The 16,394-nt window shown below is 37.7% G+C and overlaps 1 protein-coding gene and 1 pseudogene across 2 annotated transcripts in view; both read left to right on the top strand.

The window, feature by feature from the left end:
* RIC1 (RIC1 homolog, RAB6A GEF complex partner 1) overlaps positions 1 to 16,394 on the top strand; it is a 165,887-nt gene that overhangs the window by 22,823 nt on the left and 126,670 nt on the right. The gene's annotated exons all lie outside the window — the stretch shown is intronic.
* Positions 12,753 to 13,758, top strand: LOC110584428 (annotated as a pseudogene).

Raw genomic sequence — 16,394 nt, 5'->3', positions numbered from 1 at the left:
ATATAATACATGTGACATATAAAATTTGTGTTAACTGTTCATGTTATCAGTAAGACTTCTAGTCAACAATAGTCTATTAGTAATTAAGTTTTTGGAGAGTCAGAACTTAAATGTGGATTTTCAACTGTGGTGGTTGGCACCCCTAACCCTGGTGGTGTTCAGGGATCAACTGTACTCAAGGTTCATGCATTCCATTGGGTTGTTACATCTCTTTAGTCGCTTAGCCTAGAACAGTCTTCCCTCCCTTTCTCATTTTCAGTAAGTTATTTTACTTTTAGTAGATTAGGGCACTTTCCTTGTAGACCACCCCATACTCTGGATTTGTCTAATTGTTAATGTTTTCCTGAATCCTCCATATTTCTTGTAAATTGGAAATTATGTTTAAAGGCTTAAGTTTAAACATACCTAGTGTGAATACTTTATGGATGATGTATTCATGAAATTAATTTTAAAGGTGTTCCCATTCCAGAGCACTCGTTAATTGAGGTAGTTTTCTGCAGCATATAGAATAGTAACAGGGTGGGAGAGAAAACAGCCTGATTTCAGGAGCTTGAAAATGGGCATTGTGCATTTCTCAAGTATTACTCATTTCATATAGGAGAGAAAGAAGTGGCTGAAGTTTATTGTTACCTTCTTTGTGTATATGAAGTTGATCATCTCGTGTTTTTTTTTTTTAAGATTTTATTTATTTATTTGTCAGAGAGAGAGAGCACAAGCAGGGAGACTGGCAGGCAGAGGGAGAAGCAGGCTCCCTGCTGAGCAAGGAGCCCGATGTGGGACTCGATCCCAGGACCCTGGGATCATGACCTGAGCCGAAGGCAGATGGCTAACCAACTAAGCCACCCAAGAGTCCCGTCATCTCAGTTTAATGCTAAGAGTGTTGGTGTTGAGTTTGAGACACCAGCTGCAGTTATTAGGTATTACGCTGAAGGAAAATAGCATTTTGGAAATGGAGTAATTTGGATGAAATTAATTATCATCATTACTGACATAGTATTACTAGAAGGAATTGCACTGATAGAAATGCCCTGTACCCACTTTGAAAACAATACTTAATAGACTGTCACAACTCAACAGAAAATCTTGAAAATCGTCTAAAATATATTAGTAATCTTTCCTGCCTTTGGAAACAGCTCTCACTATACTGAAATGATGGATTATTTATTTATTTTGGACTTTTTTTTGTTTAGGTAAAATTTACGTATGGTGAAACTGACAAGTGTATTTACTTACATATGACCACTATTCCAATCAAGATTGAGAATATTTTTGTCACTCCAGAAAGTTCCCTGTTCCCACTTATAGTATGTTTGCTGCCCTTCTCTCCCCCCAGGCATTTGGTCATTTGCCTTGGCCTAAGCTGTATACTGCCACAGAGTTGGGCAGATCTTATTGCCATTCCCTAAGCCCTCGCAGGAATATACTGGTGTCTTAAGTAGGAATTTTGCATAAATTATCTCAAGGAAGTAGTTGGGAGTTTTGTTCAGTAACATTTTTAATGTGATTTTAAGACATTAATGAAATAGGAACAAATAATATAGTGCTTATTGAGTGCCAGGCACTCTGCCAAATGCTGTATTACTAATCTTTGCAGCAGCGAGATCCAAGGAAATAAGTACTAATATGTTTATTTTAAAGATGCAGAAACTGAAGCACAGGAGACATAGTTTGTCCAAGCTTATAAAGCTAGTAATTTGCAGAGCCAGTATTTGAATCTTGCATTCAGACTTGAGAGCCTATATTTTTAGCCACTGTGTTGTATTCCTTATTAGGATATGTGGGCTGAATAGACTTTTTTGAGCTGGCCAGGGAACCTAATCACCATGTATAATGAGTTTACTATAGAAACACAAGAATTCCAGTAAACAACTTAAAATTTCAGCTGTTGAAACAGAACCTCTTTAAAAGTTGGTGACCCCAGTTTAAAAACAATAGGCAATGGATTTGAATAGTTATTTCTCTAAAGATAATATATAGGTGTCCAATAAATACATAAAAGGATACTCAACATGGTTTAGTCGTTAGGGAAATGTAAATCAAAACCACGGGGTACCACTTCACACTCACTAGAATGGTTGCAATAAAAAAGACAGTAACAAGTGTTGGTAAGGATGTGGAGAAATTAGAACCTTTACGAACTGCTGGTGAGAATACAAAATCCTGAAGCTGCTGGGGAAAAGTTTGATAGTTCCTCAAAAAGTTAAGCATAGAGTTATCATATGACCAAGCATTTCCATTTCTTCTTTTTTCTTTTTAAAGATTTTATTTATTTGATAGAGCGAGAGAGAGAGAGAGCACGAGCGGGGGGGGGGGGGGGGGAGGAGAAGCAGGCTCCCCGCTAAGCAGGGAGCCTGATGTGGGGCTCTATCCCAGGACCCTGGAATCATGACCTGATTACCCGACTTAGCCACCCAGGTGCCTCTCCATTTCTAAGTATATACCCCAAAACAATTGATAACAGGTATTCAAAGAGAAACTTGTTTTAACAGAAATGAACTTCATAGCAATACTTACCACAAGAGCTGAAAGGTGGAAACAACCCAAATGTCTCATCAGCAGATGCATGGGTAAACACAGTGTGCTATGTGCATGCAAGGGAATATTAGTCACAAAGGGAGGCAGTACTGGTACATGGTACAGTATGGATGAACCCTAGCACATTATGCAAAGTGAAAGAAGCCAGACATAAAAGGCCACATATTGTTGATTTGGCTTATATGAAATCTCCAGAATAGGCAAGTATGTAGAGTTAGAAAGTAGATTATTGGTTGCTAGGAGGTGGGAGGAGGAGAATTTCTTATTGGAAATAGGCAGAATAGGCAGAATTTCTTATTGGAATGATTTTTAAAAATGCTCTGGAATTAATATATCAGTAATGATTGTGCAACTTTGTATATATACTAAAAACCAGTAAGTATACAGTTGGAAAAATAGACTTAAGTAGTTGTGATGACATTTAGCTTATCAGCCATAACATGTTTCTAGAACTACTCAAAGTATGGAATAGAATTACCTGAAGGCTGGTATAAGGAACTCTTGATACTGTGTGATAATCTTGGACAAAGATGAATTGTTTAATCAAATAAGCTTGGGAAGCATTACATACTGTATTGAAGATTTACAGTGTACATTGGCCACTGAAAATTTGCTAAAACTCTGTAGTGAGGAAAAGTGTGTAACTTCAACACAGCATTTTTGAAACTAAATTGGTCTTCAACTCTTTAAACAATCACCACTTCGGCAGAACCTAGTTCAGTATGTCCAGTGTGGAAACCAGTAGCCACAGATTATTACAATTTTTAACTTATTACAGAATTAAGTAAAATCAGTTTGTTATACTAGCCATATTTCAAGTGCTTTGTGGTTACATGTGAGTAGTGTGTACTGGATAGTGCAGGTGAACATTTCTCTCACTGCAGAAAGTTTGTCTATACTAAGGCTGTCTAGTCATACAGTATGGCTAGTCATAGGTTGTGTTTATTCATTTTTAGTACCCCACTTCTCAATTATTATGGAACATTTACAAAGAATGTTATGGGTTGAGTCATGTCCCCCCAAAAAGATAGGTTGAAATCCTCACCCCCCATACTGGAAAGTGATTTTATTTGGAAATCGGGTTCTTTATAGAGTAATCGAGTTAAAATGAGGTCATTAGAGTAGGCCCTAATCCCGGTATGACACTCTCCTCGCAAAAAGGGGAAATTTGGCCATAGAAATAGATGTGCGCAGAGGGAAGACAATGTGAAGACACACAGGGAGAAGGAGGCCACGTGACCGGAGAGATGCATCCACAAGCCAAGGAGTGCCAAGAATTGTAGACAAAACACCAGGAGGTAGAAGAGGCAAGGAAGGATTTTCCTCTGGAGCTGCCATGGCCCTGCTGACACCTTGATTTAAAGTTCTGTTGTTTTAAGCCACCCAGTTTTTGGTATTTGTAACAGCAGCCCTAGGAGACTAATATAGAGAACATCCTAAATAGTTATGTAATCTCTAATGAGCTAATTCTGAAAACAGAGTGTCATATAAAATTTAAAAAATCAGTCTGGTGTCTTTTACAGATATTTACCAAGTATAGCTGTTACCATTAGTTACCATTAATCTTTAAAAATCAACTAAAAATGCTAGGAAGCATGTAAACATCATAGATACGCTATTCTATTAACATAAATGTGCCATACTTCTCTTAGTTTAATAACAGTAGTGCTAATTGTATTCATCAAGTTTTTAAATTTACACAGTGCATTGAATTGGACTTTGTATGGTCAGAGACACCCCCCCCCCCAAACATTTCTCATTTTGGAATTAACTTTCTTTTTCGTCGGAAAAAAATTGATATTTCTAAACTCAAATGTTTTTATCAACAAGAGGATAAATAAGTTGTGATATATTAGTTTCAGTACAAGAAGTGAATGAATTACAGAAGAGCAGGGATATAATCACAGAATTGAAGATCGTGATTATATCTTGGAGAGTTACAGGTACGTGTAATTAGGCAAGGGCACTCGGGCTTCAGGTTATTGATAGTGAATCATTTCTGTAGCTGGATGATGGGTTTGCCAGTGTTCATTTTATTCCTTATACTTTGTGTATACTTTATTTAGACATTACAATCAACTTAAATTAGCAGTCTGTGGAAACAACTATTTGAAGTGATGGATTACTAAGAATTTATAAATGTGGTTATTCGTTATGGATATTTAAGGAATATAAAACTTAGGATATTAGTCATTGTAACAAAATTAGTAAGGATCTGTTTTAATAGCATGAAATTTTGGGGCGCCTGGATGGCTTAGTTGTTAAGCATCTGCCTTGGGCTCAGGTCATGATCCCAGGGTCCTGGATTGAGCCCCGCATCAGACTCCCTGCTCTGTGGGAAGCCTGCTTCTCCCTCTCCCACTCCCCCTGCTTGTGTTCCCTCTCTCGCTGTGTCTCTCTCTGTCAAATAAATAAAATCTTTAAAAAAAATAGCATGAAATTTTATACAAAAAGATTCATAAATAATCTTGGGACCCTAATTTCTATGTTGTCATGGGTTATAAGGAAACACCTAGTAGACCTCTTTAGGTATACATGTATTTAGAAATAGAAGCAGTGCCATAAGGACTAAATTGGTGCCTAGATTTTTTTTTTTCTTTTGGTTAACTTTTTAAACATGTTGGTTTCTGCTATTTACAAAGTAGTACTTTACATTTGTGCACAATGTAAGTCAGCAGAGAAGAGGTGAGACTGAAGACCACTTATTTCTGCTTTATATAAAAACTTAGTTTTATAAGCCCACATTATTCTTTTGTTTTGGTATAGGTGCAAGCAGAGTAAAAATCTCAGACTTGGTATGCTTTCTGACTCCCAAATTAGATAAGTTACTCATTTTTAGAAATGAAAAGCTTATAAAATACTGAGATATTGAAATGTTAAGAAATGAAAAATTAGTAAATGCTAAAACATACTGTGGTTTTAACTTAGTGATTAAATATTATCACTATTCAGCTCTTACATTTATTCAGTAGGCAAATTATTGTTGATAACAAAACCTTTTTTAAAATCTCCTTTTCTGATTGAGTTGGTTAATGTCTTAGTCACCAGCATTAAAAAATCTTTCACATACACTGGTCAAAGATATCAAAATCATCAAAAATAAATACAAAGAAACAGTTTATTCTAACTTGGATTTTCATGTATGTGTATTTTAGATGCTAAACAAACTACAACCAGTTTTTGTATTTGTCTTCTTTCTGTCCCTCCTCTCTTATGGGTAGTTCAGGCTTCGAGGCTTCTGCAACAGAGTCTAACTAGGTATCCCTAAGTGTGTTTTTCTTCCTTACTGAGTTCTTAAAAGGATCATCCAAGATGACTTGTTTGTAACTTTTTAAACAACTTTTTGAGATATAATTGACATGCTATAAATTTATCATGTCAATTGCATATTTACAGTGTAAATTTGATTAGATGTGACTTGTATACACTCATCAAACCATCACCATAATCCTGACAATAAACATATCCATCATCCCCAGATATTTCCTTTTACCTCTTTGTATTTGCTTCCCACTGTCCTCCATCTCCAGGCAATCACTCATCTGCTTGCCTTCCCTTGCTACAGACTGGATTGCCTTTTCTAAAATTTTATATAAATGGAATCATAGAGTATGTACTTATTTCTGTTGTTCTTATGTATCTTTCACATAGCATTAATTATAAGGAAGAATTTAACATTGGTACAGTATTAATAATTAAAGTATAGATCTCATTGACATTTTCCTTAATTTTTTTCCTGGTGTTCTCTTTTCTAGACTGCTATTCTGTATGCCACATTGCATATGGTTATTTCTTCTTAGTCGCTTCCATTCTGTAATAATCTTAAGTTTTTCCTTGTCCTTTATGACCTCTTGATCTTTTTAAAGACTACTGATTAGTTATTTAGTAGAATCTATCAGGTTGGGTTTATTTTCTCATGAATGGGATGAGCTTAAGTATTTTTGGAAAAAATACCAGAAAAAATATGTCCTTCTAAGCGTATCATGTGACAGAGCTCATGGTGTTCATATATGTTGTTATTGGTGATGTTTTACCTTGATCACTTGGTGTCTATGAGATTTCTGCACTGTAACTACTGTCTTTTGTAGTTAAAAAGTAACTTGGGGACGATACTAGTTTTTTCCTGAAACTTTTGCTTTCTGATTGTAGCATCTATCACTGGATCTTGTCTGCAGCTGTTATTATGTGGTGTTTACCTAAGGATAATTCTCTTTGTCCTTTTAACTTACACATTTAATAATTGGAATTCTAATGTAAGGAAGAGCTGTCCCTTTGCTTTCATTTATTCACTTATTTATATTCATATGGTTTCATAGATACTGATTTGAAAATGTTGGAGTCTGGAGCGAACAAAGAACTCTTGAGGTGTCTTCAGTGCAAAAAGGGTGGTTTTATTAAAGCATGGGCACAGGACCTGTGGGCAGAAGGGGCTGCACTGGGGTTGTGAGGAGTGGCTGATTATATACTTTCAAGTTGGGAGGGGGTTAGGGATAGCGTAAGTTTCTAAGGAATTTGGAAGCAAGGTTTCTAGGACCTTGATAGGCTAGATGTTTGAGAAAGGTCATTTACTACTGTCTAGTAAAACCTTAGTCATGAGACCCTTCAGATGTATATCAGTGGGCCATATGCTTAGAGGATGATTGCTAACTTCTCTCTTGGGGAGTATAGATAAAGGAAGTTTCCAAAGGAATTTTTATGTTAAAGGGGACTTATAGGATCCTGGAGGTTGGGCTCATGTTAAGCTAAAGTATTAACATTGAGGCAGTTGAGTTCCTAGAAGAAGGTCACTCTGCCTATCTCAAGGACTTGTCATTGGGCTGTAAGTTGTAAGGAAATTTTTTTCTTTTGCCTTTGTTCTTCACATCAATACTTGTGTGTTAAAATTCAATACAGTAATTATTTTGTTTGAATTTTTTTGCTTCCTTTAAAAAATTGGTTGTTTACTTAGTTGTAAAAATTTTCTTTATATGGGGCGCCTGGGTGGCTCAGTTGGTTAAGAGGCTGATTTTGGCTCATGATCTCAGGGTCCTGGGATTGAGCCCTGAGTTGGGCTCCTTGCTCAGTGGGGAGCCTGCTTGAGGATTCTCTCTCCCTCTGCCCTTCTCCCAACACGCATGTGTGTGTGTGTGTGTGTGTGTGTGTGTAAATAAAATCTTTAAAAAACATTATGTTCTGGGTACAAGTCATTGATGCAGAAATGTAATTTGCAAATATTTTTTTCTAGTCTGTGGCATGTCTTTTTATTCCTTTTTAGCAATGTCTTTTGAAGAGAAACTAATTTTTGTAAGGGCTTATTTTAATTTTTCTTTTGTGAATCATAATTTTTATGTCTTGTTTAAGAAATTTTTGCCTTAGCCCAAGGTCACAGAAGATTTTCTCCAATATTCCTGAACTTCAATGGATTAGGATTTACATAGGTCTGTAATAACTTGTGAATTAATATTTGTATATGGTGTGAAGTATGGACTAGAGTTCTTTTTCTTCTTGAGCTATCTTACTGTTTCAGCACCATTTGTTGAAATGATCTTCCCTACATTGAATTGACTTTGCACCTTCCATTTGACTTCTCTATTTCTAGACTGTTTCATGATTCTCTTTCATTGATCTGTTTTGATGCTAATACCTACACTGTCTTGGTTATTATGACTTTATAATAGATCTTAAGTTCAGGTAGCATAAGTTCTCCAACTGTTCTTTTTACAAGTTGGTTTGCTATTCTAATTTCCCTTTCAGACTCAGGTTTCACTTTGATTGTTAAAATGAATTCCTTATAGTCTCTCCCCAATTACATTTCTTCTCGTTATTGTAAATACTATCTAAGGAACTTTTGTTTTTGGTTTTGAAACAGTATAAAAACTTTATTGATAAGGATTCAGATTCTACACTACAACTTACTTTTAAGAAACTACCCCTTGTCAAGTTTTGGTGTAGTATCAAAGAATATTTACGATTTTTTAGAAAGTCCAACTATAAATCTGTGTAAGACTGGATTTTCTTTGTATACTTCAGTTAAAATAACATGTCACAACAGACTGTAGAAGTAGATAGGAGAATCCAGCCATAGTCTATTATACTAGACTTTAAAGAGCATGGTAAAATAGTTCCACTGCCTATCTTCTTGATTTAGAAATAAAATTATTAAAAATATTATTTATGTTAACATGCAAATTTTATTTGTGATACAAGCACGTAACATGAGATCTTTAAAATTTTAAGTGTATAATACAATATCATTAGCCATGGGTACAATGTTGTACAGCAGATCTCTAGAACTTATCTTGCTTAACTGAAACTTTGTCATTGATTGGCAGCGCCCCATTCTCCTCTCTCCCCAACTCCTGGCAACCACCATTTCACTCTTTGACATTATGAATTTAAGTATTTAAATAAGTGAAATCGGGTATTCTTTTATAGTTTCAAGTGGTACCTTTAAGTCTTTAATCCATTTTGAGTTGATTTTTGTATATCCTATTAGATAAAGGTCCAGTTTTATTCTTTTGCATGTGGTTGTCCAATTTTTCCAGCACTATTTGTTAATGAGACTATACTTTTTCCATTGTGTATACTTAGAACCCTGTTGAAGATCAGTTGACCTGCTCTTGTGCATTTATTTCTGGGCTCTCTACTCGGTTTCATTGGCTTATGTCTGTCTTTATGCCATAACCATACTGTTTGAATTACTGTAGTTTTGTAGTATATTTAGAAATCAAGAAGTGTGATGCCTCTAGTTTTGTTCTTGCTCATGATTGACTTGGCTATTTGAAGTCTTTCTGGCTCCATATGAATTTAAGAATTTTTTTCTACTTCTGTAAAATGTACCATTGTGATTTTGATAGGGATTGCGTTGAATTTGTAGATTGCTTTGGGTAGTACGGGACATTTTAACAACATTAAGTCTTCTAATTCATGAACATGGGATGTCTTCCCATTTTTTAAAATTTCTTATATCAGTGTTTTGTAGTTTTTAGTGTACAAGTCTTTCACCTCTGTAGTTCTTTAATCCTAAGATTTTATTACTTTTGGTGCTATTATAATAGGATTGTTTCCCTAAATCCCTTTTCAGATAGCTCATTGTTAAGTGTATAGAAATGCAGTTGGTTTTTGTATGTTGATTTTGTATTCTAAAACTTGACCTAATTCCTTTATTATTAATTTCTTTAAAACGGAATCGTTAGTGTTTTCTTTACATAAGATCATACTGTTTGCAAACAGACAGTTTTTACTTCTTCCTTTCTGACTTGGATGCTTTTTATTTCTTTCTCTTAACTAATTGCTCTGGCTAGAACTTCCATTATTATGTTGAATGGAGGTGGTGTTAGGCATCCTGGACTTGTTCTTGATCTTAGAGGAGAATCTTTCAATTTTTCACTGTCGGGTATGATTTAGCTATAGGTCTTAAATGGCCTTTTTTTATGTTGAAGTACTTTCCTTTTATTTGTAGTTTAAAAGTTTTTCTTCTGAAAGGGTGTTGAATTTTGTCACATACTTTTTCATCTATTGAGATGATTATGTGTATTTTATCCTTTATTCTGATAACATGGTGTATTACATTAATTGATTTTTGTATGTTGACCCATACTTACATCCCAAGAATATAAATGAAATTTGGTTGTGGTATGTGATTTTTTGTTTTTTATTTTTATGTGCTGTTGAATTCAGTTTTCTACTAATTCATTGAGATTTTTGCATCTGTATTCAGAGATAGTGACCTATGATTTTCTTTTCTAGTAGTACCTTTATCTGGATTTGTATCAGTGTACTGTAGGCCTCATAAAATGAGATTGGAAGTGTTCCTACTGCTTCAGTATTTTGGTAGAGTTTGAGAAGGATTGGCATTAATTCTTCATTAAATGTTTGGTAGAATTTACCAGTGAAGCCATCTGGTCCTAGGCTTTTCTTTGTTGGGAGGTTTTTGATAACCTGCATAATTCAATCTGCATACTAGTTATGAGTCTTTTCAGATTTTCTGTTTCTTCATGATTCAGTCTTGATAGGTTGTGTATTCTAGGAATTTTCCTATTTCTTCGGTGTTGTCCTGTTTGCTGGCATAGAGTTGTTTATAGTTATCTTTGTGATCTTTTGTGTTTTTGTGGTATCAGTTGTACTGTCTTCTTTTGTATTTCTTTATGTTGGTTTTGAGTTTTTTCTTTTTTTAATTGTCTAGCTGAAATTTTGTCGATTTATCTTTTCAAAAAACTTTTTTTTCTATTGTTTTACTATCCTTTGTTTCATTTACTTTTGCTCTTTACTGTTTTCATTCTTCCTTTCTGTTGATTTTGGACTTAGTTTGTTCTTTCTCTAGTTCCCTGAGGTTTTAAATTAGGTTGATTCTAAATCTTCAGTCTTAATGTAGACATTTATTGCTTATAAACTCCCTTCTTTACTGCTTTTGCTGTATCCCATTGTATTTTAGGCTTGTTTCAAGGTATTTTCTAATTTCCTTTTTGATTTCTTCTTTGACACATTTGTTGTTGTTCAAGGGTGTGTTTAATTTCCACAGATTTGTGAGCTAGCTTTCTTTCTCTTTACTTCTCTCTCTCTCTCTCTCCCCCTTCCCCTCCTCCCTCCCTCCCTCCCTTCCTTTTTTTTTCCTGTTGAATTTTAGTTTTATTCCATTGTGGTCAGAAAAGATAGTTGATGTGATTTCGTCTTAAATTTTAGAATTGTTTTGTGATCTAACATGTGATTTATCCTGATGAATGTTCCATGTGTGCTTAAGAAGAATGTGTATAGAGAAATTAAGGAGTTGATCCCATTTACAATTGCACCCAAAACCATAAGATACCTAGGAATAAATCTAACCAAAGAGGCAAAGGATCTGTACTCAGAAAACTATAGAATACCCATGAAAGAAATTGAGGAAGACACAAAGAAATGGAACAAGGTTCCATGCTCATGGATTGGAAGAAAAAATATTGTGAAAATTACCTAGAGCAATCTGCACGTTTAGTGCAATCTCTATCAAAATACCATCAATTTTTTTCACAGAGCTGGAAAAAATAATCCTAAAATTTGTATGGAACCAGAAAAGACCCTGAATAGCCAGAGGAATGTTCAAAAAGAAAAGCAAAGCCGGTGGCATCACAATTCCGGACTTCAAGCTCTATTACAAAGTTGTAATCAAGACAGTGTGGTACTGGCACAAAAACAGACACATAGATCAACGGAACAGAATAGAGAGCCCAGAAATGGACCCTCAACTCTATGGTCAAGTAATCTTTGATAAAGCAGGAAAGAATGTCCAATGGAAAAAAGACAGTCTCTTCAACAAATGGTGTTGGGAAAATTGGACAGCCACATGCAGAAGAATGAAACTGGACCATTTCCTTACACCACACACAAAAATAGACTCCAAATGGTTGAAAGACCTCAATGTGAAACAGGAATCCAGCAAAATCCTCGAGGAGAACAAAGGCAGCAAACTCTTCGACCTCAGCCACAGCAACTTCTTCCTAGAAACATCGCCAAAGGCAAGGGAAGCAAGGGCAAAAATGAAATATTGGGACTCCATCAAGAGAAAAAGCTTTTGCACAGCAAAGAAACAGTCAACAAAACCAAAAGACAACCGACAGAATGGGAGAAGATACTTGCAAATGACATATCAGATAAAGGGCTAATATCGAAAATCTATAAAGAACTTATCAAACTCAACACCCAAAAAACAAGTAATCCAATCAAGAGATGGGCAGAAGACATGAACAGACATTTTTCCAAAGAAGACATCCAAATGGCCAACAGACACATGAAAAAGTGCTCAACATCACTCGGCATCAGGGAAATCCAAATCCAAACCTCAATGAGATACTACCTCACACCAGTCAGAATGGCTAAAATTAACAAGTCAGGAAACGACAGATGTTGGCAAAGATGTGGAGAAAGGGGAACCCTCCTACACTGTTGGTGGGAAAGCAAGCTGGCGCAGCCACTCTGGAAAACAGTAGGGAGGTTCTTCAAAAGGTTGAAAATAGGGCTACCCTATGATCCAGCAATTGCACTACTGGGTATTTACCCCAAAGATACAAATGTGATCTGAAGGGGTACATGCACCCCGATGTTTATAGCAGCAATGTCCACAAAAGCCAAAGTATGGAAAGAGCCCAGATATCCATCAACAGATGAATAGATAAAGAAAAGGTGGTATATAGGCTCTCTGCTCCTCCCCGTTCGACAGACAGCCGCATCTTCCGGTGCAGTACCAGCTGCATCCCCGAGACACGATGGTGAAGGTTGGAGTGAATGGATTTGGCCGTATTGGGTGCCTGGTCACCAGGGCTGCTTTTAACTCTGGCAAAGTGGATATTGTTGCCATCAATGACCCCTTCATTGATTTCAACTACATGGTCTACATTTCCAGTATGATTCCACCCATGGCAAATTCCACGGCACAGTCAAGGCTGAGAACAGGAAGCTTGTCATCAATGGAAAGTCCATCTCCATCTTCCAGGAGCGAGATCCTGCCAACATCAAATGGGGGTGATGCTGGTGCTGAGTATGTTGTGGAGTCCACTGGGGTCTTCACCACCATGGAGAAGGCTGGGGCTCACTTGAAGGGTGGGGTCAAGAGGGTAATCATCTCTGCTCCCTCTTCCGATGCCCCCATGTTCGTGATGGATGTGAATCGTGAGAAGTATGACAACTCCCTCAAGATTGTCAGCAATGCCTCCTGCACTGCCAACTGCTTGGCTCCTCTGGCCAAGGTCATCCATGACAACTTCGGCATCGTGGAGGGATCCATGACCACTGTCCATGCCATCACTGCCACCCAGAAGACCGTGCACGGCCCCTCTGGGAAGCTGTGGTGCGATGGCCGAGGGGCTGCCCAGAACATCATCCCTGCTTCCACTGGTGCTGCCAAGGCTGTGGGCAAGGTCATCCCTGAGCTGAACGGGAAGCTCACTGGCATGGCCTTTCGTGTCCCCACCCCCAACGTGTCCGTCGTGGATCTGACCTGCCACCTGGAGAAAGCTGCCAAATACGATGACATCAAGAAGGAAGGTGGTGAAGCAGGCATCAGAAGGCCTCCTCAAGGGCATCCTGGGGTACGCTGAGGACCAGGTTGTCTCCTGCGACTTTAACAGTGACACCCACTCCTCCACCTCCGATGCCGGGGCTGGCATTGCTCTCAATGACCACTTTGTCAAGCTCATTTCCTGGTATGACAATGAATTTGCCTATAGCAGCCAGGTGGTGGACCTTATGGTCCACATGGCCTCCAAGGAGTAAGAACCCCCTGGATCACCAGCCCCAGCAAGAGCAAGAGGAAGAGAGAGGCCCTCAACTGCTGGGGAGTCCCTGCCCCAACTTATCCCCCAAAACACTGAGAATCTCCCGACCTCCACTGTTTCCATCCCAGACCCCCTGAAGAAGGGGAGGGGCTTGGGGAGCCCTGCTTTGTCATGTACCATCAATAAAGTATACTGTACCCAGCCAAAAAAAAAAAAAAAAAGAGGTGGTGTGTGTGTGTGTGTGTATGTATATATATATGTATATATACACATACACACACACACACACACACACAGTGGAATATTATGCAGCCATCAAAAAAACAAGCTTGCCATTTGCAATGATGTGGATGGAACTAGAGGGTATTATGCTAAGCGAAATAAGTCAGTCAGAGAAAGACAAGTATCATATAATCTCACTGGTATGAGGAATTTGAGAAACAAGACACAGGATCATAGGGGAAGGGGGGAAAAAATGAAACAAGATGAAACTGGAGAGGGAGACAAACCATAAGAGACTTTTAATCTTAAGAAACAAACTAAGGGTTGCTGGAGTGGTGGGGGGTGGGCGGGATGGGACGGGCTGAGTGATGGACACAGAGGAGGATACGTGCTATGGTTTTCGCTGTGAATTGTGTAAGACTGATGAATCACAGACCTGTACCTCTGAAACAAATAATACATTATATGTTAAAAAAAAAAAGTAGTAGGAAGGGAAAAATGAAGGGAGGGGGAATCGGAGGGGAAGCGAACCATGAGAGACTATGGACTCTGAGAAACAAAGTGAGGGTTTTAGAGGGGAGGGGGTTGGGGGAACGGGTTAGCCTGGTGATGGGTATTAAGGAGGGCACGTATTGCATGGAGCATTGGGTGTTATACGCAAACAACGAATCGTGGAACACTACATCAAAAACTAATGTATGGTGACTAACGTAACATAATAAAATAAAATTTAAAAAAAGTTCTGTACATATGTGTTAGCTTCACTTGATCTGTAGTGTTGTTCAAGTCTTCAGTTTCTTCATAGATTTTGTCTCCATGTTCTATCCATTACTGGAAGTGGGATATTAAAATGCCCTACTATTGTATTGCTGTTTACTTCTTTATTCGGTTCTGCACATATTTGCTTTATTTATTTAGATGTTCTGATGTTACACATAATATACTACTGTATCTATATATTTATAATTGTTAGGTCTTCCTGGTCGATTTACCCTTTTATTATTATGTAATGTCTTTTTCCTTTTTTGACACTTTTTGACTTAAAGTCACTTTTGTCTGGTAAAACCTTCTCTGCTCTCCTTTGGTTACTGTTTGCATGGAGTATCTTTTTCATCCTGTCACTTTCAGCCTATGTATGTTCTTAAATCTAATGTGATTTTTGGTAAGCAAGTCTAGTGGTGATGAACTCCCTCAGCTTTTGTTTGTTTAGGAAAGACTATCTTTCCTTCGTTTTTGAAGGACACTATTACTGGATATAGTATTCTTAGTTGGCAGCTTTTTTTCTTTCAGCTCTTCATCCCACATCCTTCTGGGCTGCAAGGTTTCTGCTGAGAAACCCACTTTTAGTCTTACAGGGGTTCCTTTGTATATGACAAGTTGCCTTTTCCTTGTGCTTTCAAAATTCTCACTGCTTTTACTTTTGACAGTTTGATCCTAATTGTTGTCAGTGTGTATTTCTTGAGTTTCTCTTCTTTAGGTTTCTTAGGGCTTCCTGGATCTGTATGTCCATTTCCTCCTCAGATTTGGGAATTTTTCAGACATTATTTTTTGAATAAGCTTTCAGGTCATTTCTCTTTCTCTTTTTCTGTTATGCATATACTGGTTTGCTTTTTGGTGTCCCATAAGTTCCTTAAGCTTTCTGTATTCTTTTTTTTCTTATTGGTCTTGTGATTGAATAATTTCCAGTAACCTTTTTTAGAGTTTGCTGATCCTTTCTTCTGCTTGATCTAGTCTTCTGTTGAACCTCTCTATTGAATTTTTTATTTCAGTTATATTTTTCAGCTTTATGATTTCTTTTTGGTACTATTGTATATTTGCTCTTTGTTGAAATTCTCACTTTGCTCCTCCATTGTTCTTCCAATCTCAGTGAACATTTTTACGATGGTTATTTTGAATTATCTTTCTGGTAAGTCGTATATCTGTGGTTCATTTGGGTCTGTTTCTGGAGCTTTGTCTTCTTTCCTTTGTTTGGAGCACATTGATCTGTTTCTTCATTTTCCTTGACTCTCTTGGTGTTTGTGCATTAGACAGAACAGTTACCAGTTCCACTCTTCATGGACTGGTCTCATGTATTAGAAAATGACGCCCCCCCCCCCCCCCCCCCCCCCCCCCCCCCCGTCCCCCCACAGATCCTGGTGCCCTCCCCACACACCACCTTAGTCCGTGTGAGTGTGTGTGTGTGTGTGTGTGTGGCTGACAAGTGTTTAGGGTATGCTGAGTCCCCTCATGCACTGTAACAAATGAACTGAAGCCATTCCTGAGGTGTCCTTCAGAAAAGTTGGATGGTCCTATGCTCCATCCAACCCTTTTTCTCCCTACAGAGATGGTGAAAGCTGTTTCCCGCCCCCGCCCCCCCCATTCGTTAGCTCTGTGCTGAATCAGGGAGGGGCTATGGCAACTGCTAGCCCAAAC

This window comes from Neomonachus schauinslandi, chromosome 13 (assembly GCF_002201575.2).
Source record: "Neomonachus schauinslandi chromosome 13, ASM220157v2, whole genome shotgun sequence".
NCBI classification, from domain to species: domain Eukaryota; kingdom Metazoa; phylum Chordata; class Mammalia; order Carnivora; family Phocidae; genus Neomonachus; species Neomonachus schauinslandi.
The sequence above is the reverse complement of the archived record's forward strand: the minus strand, read 5'-3'. Positions and strand labels throughout refer to the sequence as shown.